This window comes from Giraffa tippelskirchi, chromosome 2, assembly GCF_054371585.1.
Source record: "Giraffa tippelskirchi isolate mGirTip1 chromosome 2, T2T-mGirTip1v1.2.pri, whole genome shotgun sequence".
NCBI lineage: Eukaryota > Metazoa > Chordata > Mammalia > Artiodactyla > Giraffidae > Giraffa > Giraffa tippelskirchi.
Window position 1 is genome coordinate 94693654 of NC_137276.1, and position 12864 is coordinate 94706517.

At 46.3% G+C, this 12864-nt stretch overlaps 1 long non-coding RNA gene across 1 annotated transcript in view; it reads right to left on the minus strand.

Annotated features, from left to right (window-relative positions):
- LOC145539833 (uncharacterized) overlaps positions 1–12864 on the minus strand; it is a 386573-nt gene that overhangs the window by 233580 nt on the left and 140129 nt on the right. The window lies entirely within an intron of this gene.

Consider the following 12864-nt stretch of genomic DNA (forward strand, 5'->3'; position numbering starts at 1 on the left):
GGTTCCCTGTGAAGAGAGTAGGAGGGGGGCCTCCCATGGGAGTCTCCAGACTTCCGCCCCTGTAACCTCTAAGCTGCTGACCTTTCCCAACTCTGATGAGCTATGCCCTCAGAGGCTCCCTAAGGACCTGCTAATTCAGGGGAATAGGAATCAAATAGTCTTGCCCTAAGCTGGCACAGCAAGCTGCATTATGCAAACTAGCTCCCTTCTCCACGGTGGACCTCAGTTTCCCAGTCTCTAAAATGGGGAAGTTTGGTTAGACATCCTGTACATTCTCTTCCAGCTGATTTTCTAAGACTCTGAGTGCCTCTGACTTCAACCTCTCCACCCTTATTTGGGTCCAATACACTTCTAGCCCAACTGGACACTCCCCAAGGGCAGGGGTCTTTGTATTCTTTGCTGCTGTATCCTAAGTGCCAAGAAATTTGCTACTCCAAGTGTGCTTGCAGGCCCAGTGTTTGCATCCCCGGGGAACTGGTTAGAAAGACAGACTCTCAGGCTCCACCCCACATCTGCTGACTCAATCTGTATTTGAATAAGGTTCCCAGACCATTCAATGCACTGGCTTAGAGTTGTCGTTCAGTCACCAAGTCGTGTCTGACTCTTTGCAACCCCATGGACTGCAACACACCAGGCCTCCCTTACCATCTCCTGGAGTTTACCCAAGTTCATGTCCATTGAATCAGTGATGCCATCCAACCATCTTCTCTGTCATCCCCTCCTCCTCCTGCCTTCAATCTTTCCCAGCATCAGGGTCTTTTCCAATGAGTTGACTCTTCACATCAGGTGGCCAAAGTATTGGAGCTTCGGCATCAGTCCTTCCAATGAATATTCAGGCTTGATTTCCTTTAGGATGGACTGGTTGGATCTCCTTCCTGTCCAAGGGATTCTCAAGAGTCTTCTCCAGTACCACAGTTTGAAAGCATCAATTCTTCGGCGTTCAGCCTTCTTTATAGTCCAACTCTCACATCCATGCAATACTACTGGTAAGACCATAGCCTTGACTATACACACTTTTGTTGGAAAAATGATATCTTTGCTTTTTAATACACTGTCTAGGTTTGTCATAGCTTTCCTGCCAAGAAGCAATTGTATTCCAATTTCTTGGCAGCAGTCACCATCTGCATTGATTTTAGAGCCCAAGAAGAGGAAATCTGTCACTGCTTACACCTTTTCCCCTTCTATTTGCCATGAAGTGATGGGACCAGATGCCATGATCTTAGTTTTTTTAACACTGAGTCTTAAGCCGGCTCTTTCACTCTCCTCTTTCACCCTCATCAAGAGGCTCTTAAGTTCCTCTTCACTTTCTGCCATTAGAGTGGTATAAAAATTATTCATTTTGTTTTGAATAAACTATATGTATATCTGAAACTGCATCACATTTACTCTGGTGAATTGCTGCCACTGTTCTGTGTGGAGTACAGAAGGCAAAGGAGGGAAAAAAGAGAAAAACAGCACACAGCTGTAGTATCAAGAAAAAGTGATGGAGAGGGAGCCTGTGGGTTTGAGGCAGGGCTTCTCACCTTGGGCATTACTGGCATTCTGTACCAGAGAATTCTTCACTGGGAGGGGCTATCCTGTGCCTTGTAGAATGCTTAGCAATATCCCTGCCTCAGTTCATTAGCTGGTAATAATATCTGCCCATTGTAACCAAAAAAATCACCAGACCCGCTAGTTTAAGACTATGGCTTAGAGTGGGAGGGGGGTGTTTATGAGACGGGGTCTCTGCTTCCCAAGAGAGAAGATTAGGAAACGGCAGCTGAGTATCTTACAAAGGTCTAGTTTGGGGGTAGGGGGATCCCTACCAGTCATGAAGTCATGTTTATTCTGGGGGACACAGTGCTGTTGACAATAGGAATCAGAAGCCACATCCTTGACTCAGAGGCACCCCACCTTCAGTCTCCCTCTAATCCCAGTGCCGAGAGTGGTTTTCTCTTCCTTGTTTCACAGGCCGAGTCTTCCAGTGTACCCTGTACCCTCAGTCCTGATGTTCAGGGCCTGGCGAATGGAGACTCCCAATGAGTGGGAGCTAATAGTTCTATGATTATAATTATTCAAATTTCAGGATTCATTTACTCAAATCCCATTTATTGAGGACCTTGCCTGTGCTAGGCACTAGACTAAACACTAGGAGAATGATGTGAGCAAATGGACATGGTCTCGCCCCTCAAGAAGCTTACAGACCATTGTAATGGATGGGAATCAAGCATCTCCATGACTAAACATGATTTCAAACCATCTTGAGGGCTCCAGTGGGCAAATCTACCATGTACTCTGCCAGCCAGAGGCAGCAGGTTCCCTGTGAAGTAAGGAAGCTTAAGCTCCAGCTCCTCTTTTGCCAGGCCCTTTCCAACACCCTGGAGGGATCTTAATTATGTAGGTATCTGATTTCACATTCAAATTTTTTTTCTTTTTCTGGAAAGGAGCCTTCAAGATTGTACAAAGTTTAGGCCCCACAAGACACCAGAGATTCACCCTGATGACAGAGTATAGACAGCAGAGAAGAGAGAATGGATTTGAGACCAAAGACAAATCCCCAAGACTTGGGGACGGGTGGAGGCAACTGACTTTCAGGCGGAATGAACAGCACACACAAACGCCCTGTGGCGAGAGAGGGCAAAACAGACAACATGACAAGCTAGATTCATCAGCACCTCCTTAAGAAGAGGCAGTTATTATAGTGTGCACCTGACAGTAGGCATCTTGGCATGCCAGCATCAATATCCCTGACCAGCCTCTCTCTGGGCTCAGGGGCACCAGACCCAACTAGGCCGGAGAAGATCTCCTGTCTGATTCATGGTTATACCTTGTGGTTCCCACCAAGCAAAACATGCATTTCTTAGCCTTTACTAAGGCTAATATTTGTTGTTGTTTGGTAGCTGTCATGTCTGACTCGTTTGTAACCCCATGGACTGTAGCCCACCAGATTCCTCTGTCCACGGGTTTTCCCAGACAAGAATACTGCAGTGGGTTGCTATTTCCTTCTCCAGGGGATTTTCCTGACCCAAGGATCGAAGCCACATTTCCTGCATTGCAGTCAGATTCTTTCCCACTGAGCCACCAGGGAAGTCCACCTTTATATATATTGTCCCCTAAAATAAAACATCACAAAAGATCTACTACACACACACACACACACACACACACACACACACACACATATATAGTGGATATATATCTACTATATATGTAGATATATATCTACATATATTTCAGAATTGTTATATATTTTATATTAGAACTGTTAAGATATTTTGGAATTGTTAAGAATTTAGAATATTTTAGAATTGTTAAGATAATCCCCAATAGACATACACCTACTATATATGTGTGTGTGTGTATATATATATATATAGTATCTACTATATATACATATATATTTCTGCACTCTCACTTGTCTCATTGATTCACATAGCCTCCCTTTTTTTAGTATCAGAAGAGAAAATACATGTCACTGCTGTGCTCCTGATTTATTGCACTGACACTGACCTGCATACCTGATTTCACATTCTTCTCCATTCCCTCAGGCCTTCTTTGCATCTCGTTTGCCAGGGTGTTTTGTTTATTCGGCAAGAACAGATAAAACAGTGGTTTGGACTCCTGGGTAAATAGAATTTCTAGCCTTAAATAAAGGTTCTCTTGTGCTAGTGTATGCTGCCCAAGTGAGCGCAGCTCTGTATCCTGGCCTGAGGGAAAGATTTTTCATTTATAATCCTGTCTGTGTCACTTGGGACAGAATGATGTGAAATCCTATTTTAAACAGATAGCGCTCTGGATTTGCAAGGCACACATGGTAATTGAGTTAATACATGAATATGAATTTCTTCTCCCCGGCCTCACACTTTCTATGCTAACAGTGTTTCTGCCTTCGCTTTTTGCAAGGGTCTCAATGCATAGACCATGCTCCATTTCAGTCATGTTATTTTCTTGGACCACAGCTCAGCGTGTTAGATATACATATGTGTGTGATCTTAATCAATCATAATGCACCTAGTCACACACCTCAGAATATTTTAAAATTAGAATTTTTAGAATCCCCAGGCTTGTTTGTGGCACTAGAAGGGACCCTAAAGTTAATCTGGTAGGTCCCATCTTTCCCAAATTATCAGAATACTGAAATCCCAGTGTTAGAAACAATAGTACCATGTTTCTTGGACAAGTTTGGGGAGCCCTACCTCTCTTTCTCCTGCTGGAAATCCATTATGAGCATTTGTATGCCTTGTCAGTCTTACTTTCTGTGCAGGCCTCATATGCAGCCTCTTTTCTCCATCTATCCTGTCCCCTCTCAGTCCAGACCCCCCATCATCTCTTACCTGGCCCACCACCACTCCAAGCCCCTGCAGTCCCTTCTCTATATTGGGGCCAGAGCAGTCGTGTGTATGTACAAAACTGGGTATATTCCCCCCCTGCCCATATTCCTCCCAAGGGACACCAGGAGACTCCAATAGAAGCCACAGACTTGAAGAGCATGTTTACAAGTGTAGATCTAATAAATGACTGGTGTCTAGTATATAGTGTTCATCTCTCAGTCATGTCCGCCTCTCTGTGACCCCATAGACTGTATCCCACCAGACTCCTCTGTCCATGGAATTCTCCAGGCAAGAATACTGGAGTGGGTTGCTGTTCTCTTCTCCACGGGATCTTCCTGAACCAGGAATCGAAGCTGGGTCTCCCACATTACAGGCAGATTCTTTACCATCTGAGCCACCAGGGAAGCCCCCTAGTATTTGTAAGAAACTATTAAAAACAAGTCTAAAAACCTAATTAAAAACGACCCAAAGATTTGACTGGTTATGTTCAGGAGAGGGTTAACCTACCAGGCCTGATACAGCTCTACAGAAGGTTGCCCTTGGTTGGCATCTGAGAAATTGGCTTTTGGAATATTGCCTACGTGTCTAACTGATAAGGCTGTTTCGTCTGCCTGGGGCACTGTACCAGCTTGCCTAGACTGTTTGTACAAGCAGTGTGATTTGTAGTGAACACCTGCCTTCCTTCTAGGAGTTTGGAATGTCAGTAATCACGGCAGGTCGCGCAGGCAGAGTGCCTCCATCACCAGCCCATGAAAAAAAGCCAAAAAAACCCTGGATACTGAGTCTTAGGCAGCCTCCGCTGCAGAAACAATACACAGTGTTGCTGCATTTCACCGCTGGAGAAAAAGCATGTTCTGTGCGTGTTCTTCCCAGGAGGTAAAACTGGATGTCTTCACCTGGGCTCCTCCACATTCCTCCCAAAGTGTTTTTTCCCCTGGCCAGCCCTGCTGTGTGTCCCCTCACTGTAGTGACTCATTGCCAAGATGGATAACTGCCTCTGAGTCCTGCAAATCCTTCAAGCAAGTCACCAAACACGGAATCCTGGAAACAAGGACACTTCACCAAAGACGATGCACGAATGACAAGCACAGGAAGGGATGCTCAGCCTTGTCAGTCTTTAGAGAACCACAGTGAGCTGCCATCCGCCACCCGCTGCAATGGTTAGAACCAACTAAGCAACCCTAGGTATCCGTGCAAGGGAGATGAAATCATGTGTCCACTCACACTTGTATGTATTCACATAGAGCCCAAAACTGGGGAAATTCAGATGTCCATCAACTGGTGCTTGGATAAACAAATGTGTTGCATCCATGTAGTGGAATACCATTGAGCAATTAAAAGGAGAAAAACTAGGGATGGATACCTGCAACAAGGTGAATGAATCTCAAAGACAGGTTAGATGGAAAGAGCCAGGCATATGGAATGACATATTGTATGATTCCATCAATATGAAATCTCTAGGAAAGGCAAAACTCTAGAGGCAGAAGGCAGATCAGTGGCTGCCCAAGGGTAGGCATGGGGATTGACCATAAGTGGACACAAGGGAACTTTGGGGGGTGATAGATATATTCTAATATTAGATTGTGGTGATGGTGGCACAAGTATATAAAGTTACCAAAGCTCATCAAGCTGTACACATAAAATAGCGTTTGTGGTATTTAAATTATACCTCAATAAAGGTGTCTTTAAAAAGTCCTCCTGAGGGCTTCCCTGGTGGTGCAGTGGGTGACAATCCTTCAGCCAATGCAGGAGACTCGGGTTCAATCCCCGATCCAGGAAGATCCCACATGCCGTGGAGCAACTAAACCCAGTGTGCCCCAACTATTAAGCCTATACTTTAGAGCTCGGGAGTCGCAACTGCTGAAGCGCCTGGGCCTAGAGCCTGTGCTCAGCAACACAAGAACCCACCACAACGAGAGGCCCAAGCACCACAACTAGAGAGTGGCTCCCGCTTGCCACAACTAGAGAAAAGCCCACACAGCAACAAAGATTCAGTGCAACCAAAAATAAATTAAAAAAAATTTTTTAAATCCTCCTGAGCTTCCATTACATGCTTTTGGAGTAGAGACCTGGCTCCTCCCAGGGTTGGCCTCCTCTTCCCCCTAGTCCTCCCCTGACCCACCCCAGGCCCCTAGCCCTTTCACTCTCTGTTCCAGCCTAGGGCTTCTTTCAGCTTCTCACACCCTTCTCTGCGTCTCGATTAAGCCAGACTTACCCACTGGACTCCCAGCTCCCTGCCTTCCTCTCTGGTGAGAGAATTTCATCACTCTTGAAATGACTGATTCAATAGCAACATCAAGTTCCCTGAAAGCAAAGATTTGTCTTGATCTTTGTGCTTTTTCTCCAGTACAATTCCTGACATATAGTAGGGACTCAATAAATATTGCATAAAAATAATAACTGAATAAGCATCTTAATAGCTCCAAGAAGCCCATGATAAACACACCAGTTTATATAAATCAGTGTTTTTGAAGCATGTTTGCAGTCAGAATCCTTTCTATACACACACACTTAACAGTATGAGGAACGTAGAACTCAAAGTGTAATTTCCAAAGTTCTTATCTAAAGTTTTTTTCCCTAGCTTTTTGCTGCAATAGACATCCTTGTATATAAGCCCTTACAAGCTAGTGCTCTTGTGGGATAGATTCCAGGAGTGGTACTGCTGGGTCAAATGGTATGTGTACTTTTTATTCTAATCAGTGTTACCAGATTGATTTTTTTAAGTAAATTGAATTTTTATAAAAAACAGAATCTCATAGAGCAGCTGAAATTTCATTTCCTTATTCCTTTGCAGGGAGTCACCTTCATTATCTTTCATACACACCACTGCAATACCCGTCTCTTTATTCCAACAGATAATCTGTGTGGAAGAGTTTCAGGGACTCTCGCACCTTAGAGAGAGCAGTTTGCTGCACAGTGTTCCCGGTGTTTGCCGGGTGCCTCACTCAAGGATTCTTTTCTCTTTTGGTACATAGGAGCTCCTCAAACTCACCCAAACGACAGAAGTGGGAGCACAGGTGTCATAAGGATGTCAGGAATGGACAGGACATATATACCGGTTCGTGAGAAACTGGAGGGAGGAACTTCCCTGGTGGTCCAGTGGTTAAGAATCCACCTTCCAATGCAGGGGATGTGGGTGGGGAAACTAAGATACCACTTATCACACGGCAACCAAGCCTGGGCACCTCAATGAAGACCCAGCAGAGCCAAAACCAAATAACGAAACTGGAGAGAAAGAAGAAATTGATGTTCCCCACCTTCCCTTATCCTTCCCCCTCCTCCCCTACTTCCTCATCTCTGCCCCCACTACTAACTGCTGTGGTCCTCAGCCGCTGCTCATCCTGCAGCAGCTGGCACACCTGTACCCACGTGACCCTCCACCTTATGCCCTGTCTCAGTGTCACAATTCTAGATTCCCTGACTCACTGGCCCTGGATGGACTTACCTACCTGGTCTATGTGGCAGTGACATTTCTACAAGGGTGGAAGGTGGGCAGGCAGGAAAAAAGTGGACACTTCCCACTCTCGGGTAAGCACCCACAAAATTGCCGAGTGACCTAGCATCTGTGTATATGCCTCTTGCTCCTGTTCTGCTGCAGGTGCTGCTGCTAGGAAATGTGCTCCTGGGGACAGGGGGAGGGAGGGCAGGATAACAATCAGATGTCAGTCTCTCCTTCCCCACCCTTCCTTACGCTGTGGGCAGGTGGACCAGACCCCAGGATGGGCTGGGCAGAAGCTAGAGGGAGTACCCCTGGGGCCCACAGGCATGTGCTTGAGTAGCCGTGGGTCTGGGAGGATCAGGGAGGGCAGAGTACAATGGCTACAGCTGGATCGTGAGCTGGTCCCCTCAGCGGGATCCTGCAGAGGGGGAAGGGACTTCCTCCCCAAGGTTGCATGGACTACAGGACACAGAGGGTCAAGCCAGGCACGGGTCCCCATCCTCCACAGCAGCCAGAAGCCATGTCTGGACCCTCACAACCTCACTGGGAGTCCTAACTTGGCCAAAACTCAACAGGCTTCTTGGCAGAAGGATGGCAAGTTGGTACAAATGGATGTTTGCAAGGTGAGTGTGGATTTCCCTGGCATCTCAAGATGTTATGTCACCCAGAGACGTGTCTTTCGCAACCTCTGCTCTAACTTCCCTCTGTCTTCTCTGGGGAGAGCCTCTACTCGGTGATCCTGCAGCCCCAGCCACCTCAGGTGCCCCTGTTTCTGTGGCTGTCTCCCTGACTTGACTGCACCCTGAGAGTGTTACTGAGTCCAACTTGTACGGCTCACCGCATGACAGGCCAATAAATGGAGAGATGAGTCTCTGGGGCAAGGAATAGCAACTTTATTCAGAAAGCCAGCAGACTGAGCAGATGGCGGACTAGTGTCCCAAAGAATCGTCTTCTCTGAGTTAGAACTCAGGCTTCCTTTAAAAGAGGAGGGGGTAAACTCCTGGTTTGGGGATATATTCATTTCTTCCTGCAGCCAGGTGGGCCTGGCCAGGATGTTTCCTGTGACCTAAACAAAATATTTTAGCTTAAGGCTCATTACCTGGGAGGCAGGATTCCCAGAGATGGGCCATTATGTTTAATAAGCTTACAGGCAACTTCCCTTTAGTGATTAGCTTGTATTCAAAGCAATGGAATGTAAAGGTTAGAGTAGAAGCAGCAGATCCACTATGGGGTCAAACTTGTTCTTCCCTATTACGAGAGGAGGGGCTCGGTGTCTCACTGTGCCCAGACCAAGCCCCCCATGCGTGGACATCCAGATGGTCTGGTGAAGGCCTGGCACCTACTCTCCTTCCTAACAGCACCCTCAGTTTCTTTTAAGGACTTTATCTTCCTCACTGGATTCAGCCTGGTGAGCACACCCAGATGTTCACTCTCTGCAATTTAAATCTAGAACACAGTGACCACTAACAATGGCCAGAGTAGGTTTATCCTGTAGCCAGTTCCCATACAGGGTCCCATTTGTTTTTCTATTTCTCTCTCCAAACATGAGTGTGTCCTTGCTAATCCTTCCAGTGTATTTCCTCGTTTTTTAAATGCTCCAGAATTTGTTTCTGTTGCTTGTAACTGGGGACCGCAGAAGAGGAGGAGGAAGAAGGGAGGAAGGGAGGGAGGGAGGAAAACTAACTCAAACACCCAGTGAGCGAGTGAGACCAGACCATGGTCTAGCTGGAAAGCCTGCCATCAGCAGGGCAGCCATGGACAGGGCAACAGTGGCCGTGATGAGCAATACTGTCTTCCTGGAACAGCCAGGCCAAGCCCGCACATTCACATCTGTGGTACCACTGGGCCGGCCATGGAGATGATTTCAGATAATTCTCTTAACATCTCACAAATGATGTCGGGCTCACGGGTCCTCCCATCATAGCACTAACAGACACCTACAGAGCTCCTGCTAGTAGATACAGGAAAGCCTAGGCCCCCACCATCAGGTTCCCCAGGCTCTTAGGAGAGCCCCATATCCAGAGTACCCCCAGCATCCTCTAGTGGGGTGAAGGGAAGGGGCCAGGACAACTGAGCAGTAAAAATGCTAGGGATCATTTTTATTCTATTACAAATATTTTCTAATTTTCCTTGTTATGGCTTCTTAAATAAACACCTCATTTAAAAGCGGACATTTAATTTCCAAATACAAGGGATTCAGTCTTCTAACTATTGAGGCTTTCAATGGCTAAGTCAAACCTTTCTCTTGTTAAATGTCATACTGCACTTGAAAATATGTGGGTTATTTTCAAATATCTTTTGATCTCTAACATAATTCCACAATAATAAGAGAACAGACTCTATGACTTCAACACCTTTAGACCATGAAATTTCTGTACCTGGTCTTAGGTCTCTAGATATGTTCCAGTGTCTCCTAGTTTATAGTCTAAGGGAACTTCAATAGTATTTGTATCCTACTGTTGTGTGAAAATTGTATAAAACTCAATGATGTTGAATTGGTTCATAATGCTTTTCAGGTCTACTATATTCTCCTACTTCTCTGTACATTCATTCTATTAATTTTTGGGACTTTGCTATTGAAGCTCCAACTAAAAATCTTAAGATATCTACTTGAAACAAACAATTGTAATATATAATGGAACAATATGTAACTTTGTTCTGTATTTTTCACTTCTCCTGTAAATGTATCATCGTATTTTCATAATTTGAAAAATAAAAAATAGAGATTTTTTAAAAATTGGTAAAAAAAAAAAAAAAAAAAGATGCCAGGGGTCATGTCTTCAAAATGCTGGGGGCATAAGCATCCTCAGGAGAGCCTGGTAAAAGCACCCTTTTCTGGGCTCACCCAGACTGATTCAGTGAGCTGAAACAAACCCAGGGATCTAAGCTGTAACAAAACCCCAGGAGCCTGAGGCAAGGGGTCTCTCTGGAAGATGCTATCTAAGACTCAATCAGGTGAAGGAAGAAGGCATGCAGATGGATGTGTCGTGTTCCACTTGCAGCTTGGCCGGCCGATCCTCTGTAGAGCTTTTAGAAGATGGAGAGTATCTGTCCTTCACCCCCTCCCAAGGCAGCTCCTCCTAAACTATCTTCCCATTGTGCTGCTGTCACACTGGTGTCAAAGACATTCGACATCCTCGCTTCACCTCATGGGAAAAGGCTGACTTCTCAGTTAGCATTTGAGCCTCCAGGTCCAGTCATTCTCTTTCGCTCCTGCCTGTTCTCTGAATGGCCATTTGCGAACCCTCTCCTCTGCATGGCTGGAGATCCTCTCTGTCTGTAATCCACCACGGTTTCCTGCTCCCCAATGTTTGCGTGAGCCCCCTCTCTAACCTCGGACGCCCTTCCTGCTTCTCTAAGCCTCTCTGGTCACCACTTGTTCCTGGTGACCCTCTCAAGCTGCACCTTCTAAAAGCCCTCGCTCTCCACCCTGTCCCCGGGGACCTCCCTTCCTCCAAGTTCATGTTAGGGTCGCTTTGTGTCAGGTGACTGAAACTGACAAGGGGTTTCCTGTCCCTCTGAATCAGAGGAAGGTCAGAGGGCCAATGAGGAGAACTCCATTCTGACTGTCTGACCTGGAAAGACTGGAGTGGACGGGCAGCGGCTGCAGCGGGCAGATTTGTAGACCAACGCTGAGCTGGACTGGGAGGGTCTCCAGCCCATGCACGGGTTCTCAGTGGCGCACTGAGCATCTCGGTTCAACCCTAAGCCTAAAGTTGACCATCTGTGCTCCTGTTTTACCCCTCTCCCACTGCCCCTACGCCCAAACCTCCTGCCTCTCCCCAGTCTTCTCTCCTGCAAGCTGCACTCCACCCACCTGCCCTTGGATCCAGTGTCATTGCTCTGTCATCCAGAGGCCCAAACACAACTTAGGCCACCTTAGTTCCTCAGGTGGATCCCAAATAGACAGAAACAACTAACTGAAAGTTGTGAACCCAACAAAGGTGGAAACCCACCCCCTCCACCCGTCCTCTCCAAGGAGGGAGCACAGAGAAATCTCTCTGCAGAGTAGCAATAACAGAAAAGGATGCTGGCTTTGGGATCACATGGAACTGGGTTAGCATCATGATTTTTTTAACCTAAAACCATATGGCCTGCACCTTCATCTCTCCAACTCTGTTGTTTATAACTATAAGAGAGTGATAAGAAAATACCTACCCCATCGTGTGTCTCAGGATAAAGTTAGATAGTGTTTGTCTCTTGTTTGTCACATGAGCCTCAGACAGTGGCTGGAATCATCTTCCATCATCCTCATCGGGCTTGTTGGAGAGGAAGTATTTGAGCTGTCCCTGAAGCTTCTCACCATCAATCATCACACTACCACATCTCCTCTGGGGTGGCTCCACATCCAGTCACTGGTCCGCCAAGAAAAACAAAGGCAAGTGCCTTGGCCAGGACCCCAGAGCCTAAGTACAGAGAGAATTCCTCTCAGTGGAAAGAGGCAAGCTTTTGACTATGCTGTTCCCTCGAGTCCTTGTATCAGTGAGCCTTGGCTGTGAAAAAAAAAATCGCTCTAAGTCTCAGCGGCTTAAAACAAGAACCATTTATGATTTCTCATGAATCCAGCAGTTAGCTGGGTGCTTGTAGGCCAAGATCAATTGATCTTGGCTGGCCTTAATTAAAGATTTTGTTCCAAAAGGCTTCTGGAGGCCTCACTCAGAACTGGTATGACATCACTCCTGCAACGAAGCCTATTGATCAGAGCAAGTCATGAGGTCAGTCCAGGTTCAACTGATGGGGAAGTACCTCCCCACACCATCTCTCCATGAGAAGAATGACCAAGTATTGTACATTACAGCCATGTCTGCAATCAACCACAGGCCTCAAGCTTTTCTCTGCATCCCTTATAGTTCCTAGTTATGGCTTGAAGTGAAAAAAGCTCTGTTATAAAATAAAGATGGGTGGATGGTTGGGAGGATGGACAGAAGGGTAGCTGGGTAGATGGGCAAATGGGTAGATGTAAGATGCATTCTGTGGTGAAGTGTGATGGGGTAAGTGAATGGAGGTGATTTGGATGGATGGTGGGCAGAAGACTCATCCTTAGAATCAAGGGGCATGGTCACACAGGAACAAGAAGACCATGCTCCCATCCTACATCCCTTGCAATGTCCTGGT